This window comes from Dipodomys ordii, unplaced genomic scaffold (genome assembly GCF_000151885.1).
Source record: "Dipodomys ordii isolate 6190 unplaced genomic scaffold, Dord_2.0 Scaffold7, whole genome shotgun sequence".
In the NCBI taxonomy this organism is placed as follows: Eukaryota; Metazoa; Chordata; class Mammalia; order Rodentia; family Heteromyidae; genus Dipodomys; species Dipodomys ordii.
This window is the reverse complement of record NW_012267223.1, coordinates 8,112,792-8,123,207: the sequence shown is the minus strand read 5'-3', so window position 1 is coordinate 8,123,207 and position 10,416 is coordinate 8,112,792. Positions and strand designations below refer to the sequence as shown.

Below are 10,416 nucleotides of genomic sequence, written 5' to 3'. Positions count from 1 at the left end.
AAAAAGAAACTAGAAACTAAAATAGTTGGCCAAATAATAATTTTTAAGAAAGAAGGAAAGAAAGAAAGAATGAGCAAGCCAGCTGATAGTATTTTCAAGGACTACTTTCCTGCCTGAAGGGTTAACAAGTGAAGATAGCAGTAAGTCCGCTTCCCCTGGCTTGGAGGCAGGGATACGTGCTCAGCTTCGCATGTGAGCAAAGGAGGTCAAAACCAAATGCATGATTTTTATAAGGCTGCCAAACTCCAAGAGGTTGGCTTTACAGTGCTCCAAAAGGTCAATGACTGTGAAACTAAGGACGTCCCTGGTGACCTTTTCAAGAAGAGTTTTGACAGAGAAATGAAGAAAGAAACCAGTTTCCAGGGACAAGGAGATCAATGCATACTGAGATACAAAAGAGCAGGACTGTGGCAAGACATGATGAACTTTGACCCCCACAGTGACACACACACACACACACACACACACACACACACACACACACAGAAATAGGAGTCACAAGCAATGGCCACAGATGTAAGAGGAAAAAATATATATATATATTTTCTCCTTTTCCTGAGACTCAGACCCTACATTCTATTTTATTATTTTATTTGTTTGACAGTTACTAAAGTTAGAACTCAGGGTCTTGCTAAGTAGGTGGAGATTGGGAAGATGGTAGTTCAAGGCCAACCAAGGCAAAAAAAATTTGAGAGACTACCATCTCAAAAACACCAGTAAAGCCAGGTGCCAGTAACTCACACCTATAATCCTAGCTACTCAAAAGGCTGAGATCTGAGGATCACGGTTCAAAGCCAGCCCAGGCACAAAAGTCTGTGAGGCTCTTATCTCCAATAAACCACTCAGAAAACTAGAAGTACGCTGTGCCTCAAGTGGTAGAGCGTTAGCCTTGAGCTAAAGGACTGAAGGACAGCACGCAGGCCCAGAGTTCAAGCCCCAAGACCGACAACAACAACAACAAAAACGGTAAAATCTAGATGTAGTAGCCTGTCACCTTAATCATGTGGGAAACATAAAAAAGGAGGATCACGGTCCAAGCCAACCTGGGCATAAACATGAGACCCTGTTACAAAAATAACTGAAGTTAAAAAAAAAAAAAAGAATAGGAATGTGATTCAAGTTGTAGAGTAATTTCCTAGCAAGTACAAGGACCTGCATCCAAACCTGCCCCCCCCCCACCTCCAAAAAAAACCCAGCATGATAGGATTACCCTAGGTATTGGTTTAAAATACATTGGATCTTTCCACTTTGTGGTTCCTGAGGAATAAGGTGGTCATGTAAATAGGTATTTGAAGACGAAAGGAGGGAGCTGGTTAAATAGCTGAAGTGGTAGAGAACTTGCTGTCTAACCTGAGTTTCAACGACAGTACTGCAAACACACACAGACACACACACAGAGATAGATAGATTAGAGAGAGAGAGAGATCATTCATTCAAATATTCATATGACTACCCACTATGGCCAACACCAGTGACTCAAACCTGCAAAGAATTAAGGAGGCTGGCAGTGGAAGGATGGAGGTTAAGGCAGAAAAGTTGACAAGATCATAATTCTACCCAGGGAACCGGACACAATGGCACCTGCCTGTGACCCCAAACTATAATGAAGAAGCCTAAAAATAGGCAGATCGAGGTTTGGATGCATACCCGGGCAGGAAGCGAGACTCTGACCTAAAAATAACATAGTGCCAAACAGAACTGGAGGCATGGCTCAACAGTACAGTGCCAGCCTAGAGAACTCAGGTAAAAATAAATGCATCACCTGCTACGAACAAAGCGCTGAAGATTTCTGGATGAACATCTCTCAGTGCTGGGGAGAAATAGGCCAAAAGGCTTTGAGTGAGACAGGAAAATGTTGTGGCCATGTTGGCACAGCAATCTCTCCACAAAGGCCCCTTGCTGGTCCTCAAAAGAAATGAGAGGCGCTACTAGGAAGTCATAACTTCATCTTCTAAATCCCCAAGTGATTTTCTTTTTCAACAGAAAAAGCATCCCTAAAAAGAGCTAATGAACTCTTTTTTTTCTTTTTCTTTGGTTTTGGATGGTCCTGAGGTTTGAACTCAGGGCTTCAAGCTTGCTAGGCAAGAGTTCTATTACTTGAGCCAAGCCCACAGCCCAAGAGAAATGAGAACTCTCACAAAGGAAGTGTCACAGGAAACAGCACCCAGAATGCGCAGAAAAAGAGATGGTGTTATCATTTCCGCTGCAGGGATGCAGTAGGAGGGAATGACATCTGTAATTACACAGATCAGGAGAGGCTAGTGGGTGGTCTCCGAAGGATGAGGCCTGGAGGAGATTCCAAGCAGTGAGCTTTGACTTTGATAACAGCAAACAAAGCAGCAGGTGGAAAATTAAACAGCAAACAATTGGTATTATTTGACAAGGTGGAGGATGGACATAAAAGACTGATGAAGTTCATCCATAAGGGCAGATCATATAAGAATATCCAGAATAATCAGTACTCAAAGTATTTTAGAACAATGACAGAAGGCCAAGGGAAGCATCTAAACAGAAAAAAAATGAAAGTTAATGGCAAGGAAACCACTAGGTAAAAATCATTTAGCACAAAGATGACTCAAGTTTCCTATACAACACTTGGAAAACTATTGGTCCCTATCAAAGACTTCTTTGTCTGTAGTAACCATTACCCTCCAATTCTTTTTTTTTTTTTTTTGGTCGGTCGTGAGGCTTGAACTCTGGCTTGGGCACTGTCCCTGCGCTCTTCAGCTCAAGGCGAGCACTCTACCGCTAAAGCCACAGTGCCACTTCCGGTTTTCAAGTGGTTTATTGGAGATAAGAGTCCCACAGACTTTCCTGCCTGGGCTGGCTTTGAGCCATGATCCTCAGATCTCAGCCTCCTGAGTAGTTAGGATTACAGGCATGAGCCACCAGTGCTGGGCTCACCCTCCAATTCTTAGAACTACCTTAGGAAAGTTACAGACAGGCAATAAGAAGAACAAACTATCATGAGTTTCCAAACCTGATTATTCCAGAGTAAGAGTAATTCAAGCCCATTTCTAAAAATCAAAAGATTTTCAAAAGTTCTAAAGATAGAAAGTTGCCAAACTTTAAGACTCAATCCAAACCAGGCCATCCCCAACCAAACACCTTCCTTATGACAGGACAAGAAACATCTCAGACTCAAGTTTTATTTTTCTCAAGAAAAAAATAAATCCTCAGTCTCTCAAATTCTCCCATGAGCCAGTGTTATTTTTTTCATTAAGGAACGCCTTTGATGTATGATCACAACATATCTATGTGAGTGTGTGTGTGTGTGTGTGTGTGTGTGTGTGTGTGTGTGTGTTCTGGTTCTGTGGCTTGAACTCAGGGCCTTGTGTTTGTGTTCTCACTTGACTTTTTCATTCAAGATGGAGCTCTACCACTTAAGCCACACGTCCATTTCTGGCTTTCTGGTGGTTAGTTGAAGATAAGAGTCTCACAGACTTTTGTGCTCAGGCTGTCTTTGCACTTTGATCCTCAGATCTCAGCCTCCTGGGTAGCAAGGATTACAGGTGTAGGCTACGAGCACCCAGCTGTGGGTTTTTATTTTACTTTTTAAAACTTTTCTAAATTGTCTTTAAGTAGTTGTACAAATGGGTTTCCATTTCTGAATCACATGTTTATCTACTTGGAAACTGTACGCTGACAATGTTGACTTGCATAATTAATGGGAAACATTTTAGCACTTCATCAATATAGTTCAGATTTCCTGATGGGCAAAGTGAAATGACGAAAAATTGCTTTGTACTCAACACCCTGAGAAATCACAAAACCTGATGAAGAATTAACTCACAAGATACAGTCTGGGGGGTACATTTTTTGTTGTTTATATTCCACAAAGATTGAAAGTTGGGATCATGAAAAATGAAAAAATTGTGCAAGAATATGAAGATCCAAAAAAAGAATCAATAAGAAAACAGGACAATATTTTCTGTCTCAGACTTGTGTGAAGATGAAGCCTGGTTGTTCCTGTCAGAGGCTGATCTGCACAGGATACAGTGTTCATGGAGGCATGCCTGGCCTCCACTTGCTACTACATGCTGCTAGCAACTCCATTAGGATGAAGAAATTGTTCTTACACATTGTCTTGTGGGTTCCATGGAAACCCCAGTGGATAACCATTGTGTCAGAAGTACTGGGTGAGCAAAAGAAGATACTTTTGAAATCATAATTATCAATCTTATTGAATTTCCATATTGAAGTCCTAAGACTTTTGACATACCTTTCATCTCTCATTTTCTGATTCATTCATTCAACTTCACCAACAACTAATAATAATAATAATAAAAAGACTAACAAAAAGTAAAAGCTAGCTAGGTGCAGGTGGCTCACCCTTGTTCCTAGCATCTCAGAAGGCTGAGTTCTGAGGATAGAGGTTCAAAGCCAGCCCAGGAAAGTCCCATGAGATTCTTATCTCCAATGAACCACCAGAAAACCAGAAGTGGTGCTGTGGCTCAAAGTAGTAGAGCACTAGCCTTGAGCTGAAGAGCTCATCAGGGACAGCACCCAGGCCCAGAGTTCAAGCCCCATGACTGACCAAAAAAAAAAAAAAAAGGTTTAAATAAGATATGAAGGGCTAGAAACTACTGGTGTTTACAGTGGTACAACTTCATCGATTCTTTCATCTGAAGCAAGATTTCTAATATGGTGGGGTTGTGAAATACTACTCATCCAATATCTATATGTTCTCAACATTTCCTCTTCTTCCTTGTAGTTGGGTTGACCCGTGTGCTTAACTCTGGCCACAGAAATATGAGTAGAAATGAAATATGATACTTCCAAGCTGAGGCAGCCAAAACCTCAAGCTCTAGATTTTCCAATCTCCTGTCCTTGGCCATGGTGACAGAGCAGACCATGTGTTCCAGATGATACAGCGGAGGGCATGTGGGTGGAGCCTCACTTAGAGTCACCATGTAAAGCGAGGTTCCCAGAGCTGATTGGCAGAGGGCATGTAACTCAACTGAGAACTAACAGCTTTTCTTGTAATAAGCCATAGAGATTCTGAGGTTTATTTTTTCCCCATAGTCTAACCTGACCAACACGGTCAGAATAGTATCCCAATAAAAATAATGCTCAAACAAATTCACATCTCAATTTTTCTCCATCACATTATCCACTAAAAAATTAAAATTGGCATGTCAATGGACAAGACACGGAATTAAGAGACTGTTTTCCTACAGTGGAGGGAAACTGAAGTCAAAAACAACAAAATAATGTATTACAAGTCCAATCAGAATGCCAGGCACACAGAAGAGGAGTCTGGATGACAGAATGTCCCAGCATAATACAGGAATATTAAAAAGAACAGAACAATAGTAAGTTGCCACTATTTAATGAGAGCTGATGGTGCACTCGGTACCACATTGCTAGTTTGATTATCTCATTTAATAATTATTGTAATTTTAAAAATTAGATGTTAAGGCAAACACCACTTGCGTCCCGTGTTAGTTAACAAAAATCACAGTTTCATTCAAAAACTCTCTCGGCCACGTGTGCAGGAATGGTAAGGCCCTCTAGGCTCAAGAAAAGAAACATACTTAGTATTCTGGTGTTAATAATAATAATTGTTTCTATATCTTTGCAGGGCTGAGGGGAAGAAAGAGACGAGCAACAAGGACCATATATGATCCACCAAGCCTAAAATATTCATGATCTAATCCTCAGCAGGAAGTTTGCCCATCCCCAGGCCAAGCACGTTAGCCAATCAGGTTTCAGAGTGAACAGGCCTTGTTGTTCCTGTTCTAGGTTTGAAACCTGAGAGAAGTCTGCCAGGTGCCCCTGGAAAGATTTTCCTCCCAGAATAAAATAATAATAATAATGAGACAGAAGAGAAATGCCCTTTTTCTCTTCCTGCTTTTTGTTCTGTCATAGGATGTTATACTATTTAAGAGCAACAGTAGCCAGCCTAAGACCAGAAAGAAAAGTCACATGAGTCATGAATTTCAGAGACATCATACAAAGTGTGGAATTCACCCAACCCTGGAATGACACAGCTCTAGGTATCTTTACAGAAAAAAAAAAAAAAAGCCAAAAACAAAACACGAACCTGAGGCCACAGCAACCCCTCTGATAGAAAGAATCCCATCTTCTTTCCATCAACCCACACTACAAGAAGCAACTCTACTCACATCTCTACAAGAAGCAACTCTACTCACATCTCTACAAGAAGCAACTCTACTCACATCTCTACAAGAAGCAACTCTACTCACATCTCTACTAGAGTGGGTCCTGAGAAAGAGCAGGAGACAGTTTGCTCACAGCTGAAAACCCTCTTCCAAACCACCCAAGAAAATCATGACTTAACTCTCACTCAAGAAAGAAAGCACTAAGTCTTTGCAACAAGGCCTGTTCAATGCTGAAGTGACCCAGTGTTATCTGGTTAAAACCTTCCATTTGGAAGAGAAAAAGGAAGACCTGGGTGAACAAAATGCCATGGAGAAAGGACCCCATGTATTCCATCTACATAATCAAACCCAATTCCAAGTATCTTTACAAAACATTGTTCCATTTACTTATTGAATTGTCCTCTGTCTCCTTACAGTCAACAACAAGTCTCTTTCAGCTTGGTCAGAGAGGTTGAGAAATATTCCAAAATACGCACACGTGCACCCACGTCAGTTGTAAAAGGCTATTATTCCCTCTGGACACAGAACATCTGTCTTGATCATTTTTCTCTGCTAAGGTTGCCTTCTGTGAGTAATGACTTAATCACTGGAACCTGGAAGCTTTCAACAGCTTCAAAGGTTTGTCACTTAACTAACTCACTGACGGAGGAAAAAACAGAAAAGCTTCTGGCTAGAAATACAGAAATCAACCAAGTCACAATAGCATCCTGATGTATTTTTATTGCCTCTACCAACCCCCCTCCACACACACAGAGTTTATGTCATGAGGAAAAAAGGAGGTCTTAAAATTGGAATATTCCTATTTTTGTGTTTGTAACTTGTGTGCCATAATAGTTACCCACAGAGGTAAATCTCACTCTTTATTTCAGTATCTAACAACTACAAAGTCATCATCTTCTTCTTTAAATCCCAGGAAGTGACTCTCACTGAATCTAAACTACACACTCAAGTCCTCCAGGGAGTTTTAACGCAGAATGATGCCTAGCTCTCTGATTCACTATTGCACACACAGCCTGGGCATTTCTAGGTCCAAAAAGCTCCTCAGGTGATCCAAATGTACAGTCAAGGTCGAAAACTGACCCAAGGTCAATGGCAAGAACAAGAAACATGACAAGAGCTAAGCCCAACAGAACAAGAAGTAACTGCATGTACAAAGGGCTGAGACAGCTAGAAAGTGTTCCTCCTACTAGTTAAGACTTGCAAACTCTGAGAAAATCAATTATTATTAATCAATAAGAAATATGTATATTTGCATTGCAAACTATTTTTAAAAGGGACAGAGATGGCGAGGAGAATGAGACTAAAACCATGAAAACGAATATGTTTGACCTCTCAAATCATGATAAAGCTTACAGTCGAAGCTCCATTCCCATCCCCACACCTTCCTTAGTGCAACAAGTCTCTCCCCACTTCCCAGGGATAATCTCAGTAGACAGCCAAAACGGGCCTTGAACTCCCTGTTATCCTGTCTCAGTCTCCAGAATGCTAGAATTATAGGCCTGCATCTACCATTCTCAGTGTATGTGCCTTCTGTTCCTCAAGACTTTACTGGGGGGGGGGGGGGGGGGGGGGAAGGATTGGGTGGGGAGTGAGTGGGGAGGCTGGGGGGGGAAGAGGAGGGGGGGAGATCAGCCAACTACCATCCAATGGCAAAACCTGGCATGTCACCTCTTTAGGTCAAGCTTTATCAGAATGTAATACTCAAATTCATTTGCATGTCAAATTCATCCACCTGCTTTTCATATGACAGCCATAGAATTACAACCAAGACCCGCTATGGCCTATAGAACCTAAACTAGTTACTATTTGTCCCTTTGTAGAAAAAAAAAAAGTTTTTCAGATCACTCTTCTAATCTGTAATCTAGTTTCTAGTCCAACAATGACTGCATTTCTCTTTTATTTCCCTCTCACTGGTGCTCACTCCAGAAGCCGGCAACTCTGCCTGGATCACATGCCTTTGCTCTACTTAGGCTCAGCAAAGCAAGTCACAGTGTCTCCGGGAGTCATCTGGTCCAACAACCTGCCTGGTGACATCTGGGGGCCTCTGTCACTGTGCAATAACCAGCTTTCAGCCAAATGAGAAACAGTACCCCACGTCTCACCAATGACTCTAAGTGCTTGAGCCCATGATAAAAAAAAATTAATTATTTTATATGGTGCCTTTCCATAATCGAAATTCTAACCTCCCACATCCACATCAACTTTAGACAGTACACAATCAAACCGAATCCTCACCATATGCTTTTGCGACTTTGCTAAACCCTAAACAATGGGCTTTATTTTTGTCTTTATTTTTTGAGGGATGTGCTGAGAATTGAACTCAGCTAAGGATGCCCTCTACCACTCAGCCACACCTCCAGCACCAAAATGCATCTTAAAATTATCCTCAGAATTGTCTGTCTTTGCAAAACTTTTACCTCCACAGCAAAAGAACAGGAGATTCTCCCCCTGGCATTTGGTTTGCTTTCACCTACTTCCCTCTCTGTTTTTAAATGGAAATGAGATTCCACTTTACAAGACATCACCAAAATACCCCCATCTCAACCTCAGTTGAGAAACACAACATTCACTGGCCTAGGAAAACTAAGCCTCCCTTAGACCACGCCCAGCCCCCTTCTGGCCCCACCCTCACTTCCTGCCTGTTTTATGGGCTTCACCAACGCCCAGGGCCTGCATCCGGTCTACCCAGCACAGTGAGAGACACTCCCAGCAGAGTCTCTTCACCCTTCTCCTCCCACGGGTCTCAGACATCCTCTCAACTAGAGGCTGGGCTGCACCACCCAGAATCACCTTCAACCTGACCAGTCTCTGTTTCTCTCTCTCTCTCTCTCTCTCTCACCCTCTCCCTCTCCCTCTCTTCCTCTTTCTCTCTTCTCTCTCTTCTCCAAGAGCTGCCCCTAGTAGGCTCCGGATCTCTGCAGAGAATGCCCTCAATGGACCATTGGAAAACTTACTAGAGGGACCCAGAAAAGACTAACAGCCAGGCCACCATTCAACAACACATGCTGCCAGACCTGCTTCCTTAGCAGACTCCCAAAACACTCCCCATTAAAACTGGTCCTTGCCAATCTTCTTCTTTGGATCCTTTTTTTTTTTCTGAAGGACAAAGTCCAAAGCATTGACTTATTCTTCTAAATTACAAATCTGACTGTGTTGTTCCCCAGCCAACCATCCTACACTCAGTCTCCACAACTTACACAGGAAAGCTCTGGAGAGTAAGTTTTGGATCCAGGCTCCAGTGGTCATGCCTGTAATCCTGGTGGCTGAGATCTGAGATTCACAGCTCCAGGCTAGCCTGGATATAAAAATTCGTGTGACTCTATCTCCAATTAACTACCAAAAAGCCATAAGTGGGGGTGTGGTTCAAGTGGTAGAGCACCAGTCTTGGTTGAGTTCCAGTCCCAGTACCCACACAAAAAATAAGAAAAAAGGAAGGAAGGAAGGAAGGAGTGAATTGGGGAGATTCGAGGCAATGGTATGCCAATGGTAGGAGGAGGAGATAATTGCTAATTGCCCTGGTGTAAAATATTCCCGCTACCAAAGATTTCAAGCTGCTATGGTTCAACACCAGCTTGCAAAATTACTAGCTATTTAATAACCACCTTCAAGACCCAACCACAAGCCAGCTCCACAGGTCTCTTGGAGACTGTCCCCATTTTGCATTGCACACTCCTACCTAAATAAATCCTTGCAATGGTCAGACCACCAGAGAGCTTTCATGTTCTGTGCCCTCATTCTTGCTTTTTTCTCTGTCTCGGCGAAGCTTCCTTTCCCTGTCTGACTCATGAATACCTACTCAATGCTCTGAATTTCAACCTGCAAATAAAAACAACACAAGCCAGGCAACCAATCATAAGTTCCAGGCTAGCCCAGGCAAAGACTATTTTTTGAGAATCTATCTCAAAAAGCAAAATTAATTTTTTAAAGTCATGTGCCAGTAGCTCATATCTGTAATTCTAGCTACTTAGGAGGCTGAAATATAAAAGACTGGAGTTCAAAACTAGCCTAGGCCGAAGAAAAGTCCATAAGACCCTTTATCTGCAATGAACCAGAAGAATCCAGAAGTGGAGTTATGGCTTAAGTGGTAGAGTGCAAGCCTAAAGCAAAAATGATTAGGGATAGTGTCCAGGACCTTAATTCAAGCCCCAGCCTGGCACCAAAAAATCAAAATAAAAACAAAAAGGTTAGGAGGATAGTCCAAGTAGTAAAGCATTCACCTAGTATGTACAAGGCCCTAAGTTCAATTCCTCACATGAAGGAAGGAAGGAAGGAAGGGAGGAAGGGAGGGAGG

At 42.2% G+C, this 10,416-nt stretch overlaps 1 protein-coding gene across 1 annotated transcript in view; it reads right to left on the bottom strand.

Annotated features, from left to right (window-relative positions):
* The window catches only part of Map2k6 (mitogen-activated protein kinase kinase 6), a 111,200-nt gene that overhangs the window by 67,165 nt on the left and 33,619 nt on the right, over positions 1 to 10,416 (bottom strand). The gene's annotated exons all lie outside the window — the stretch shown is intronic.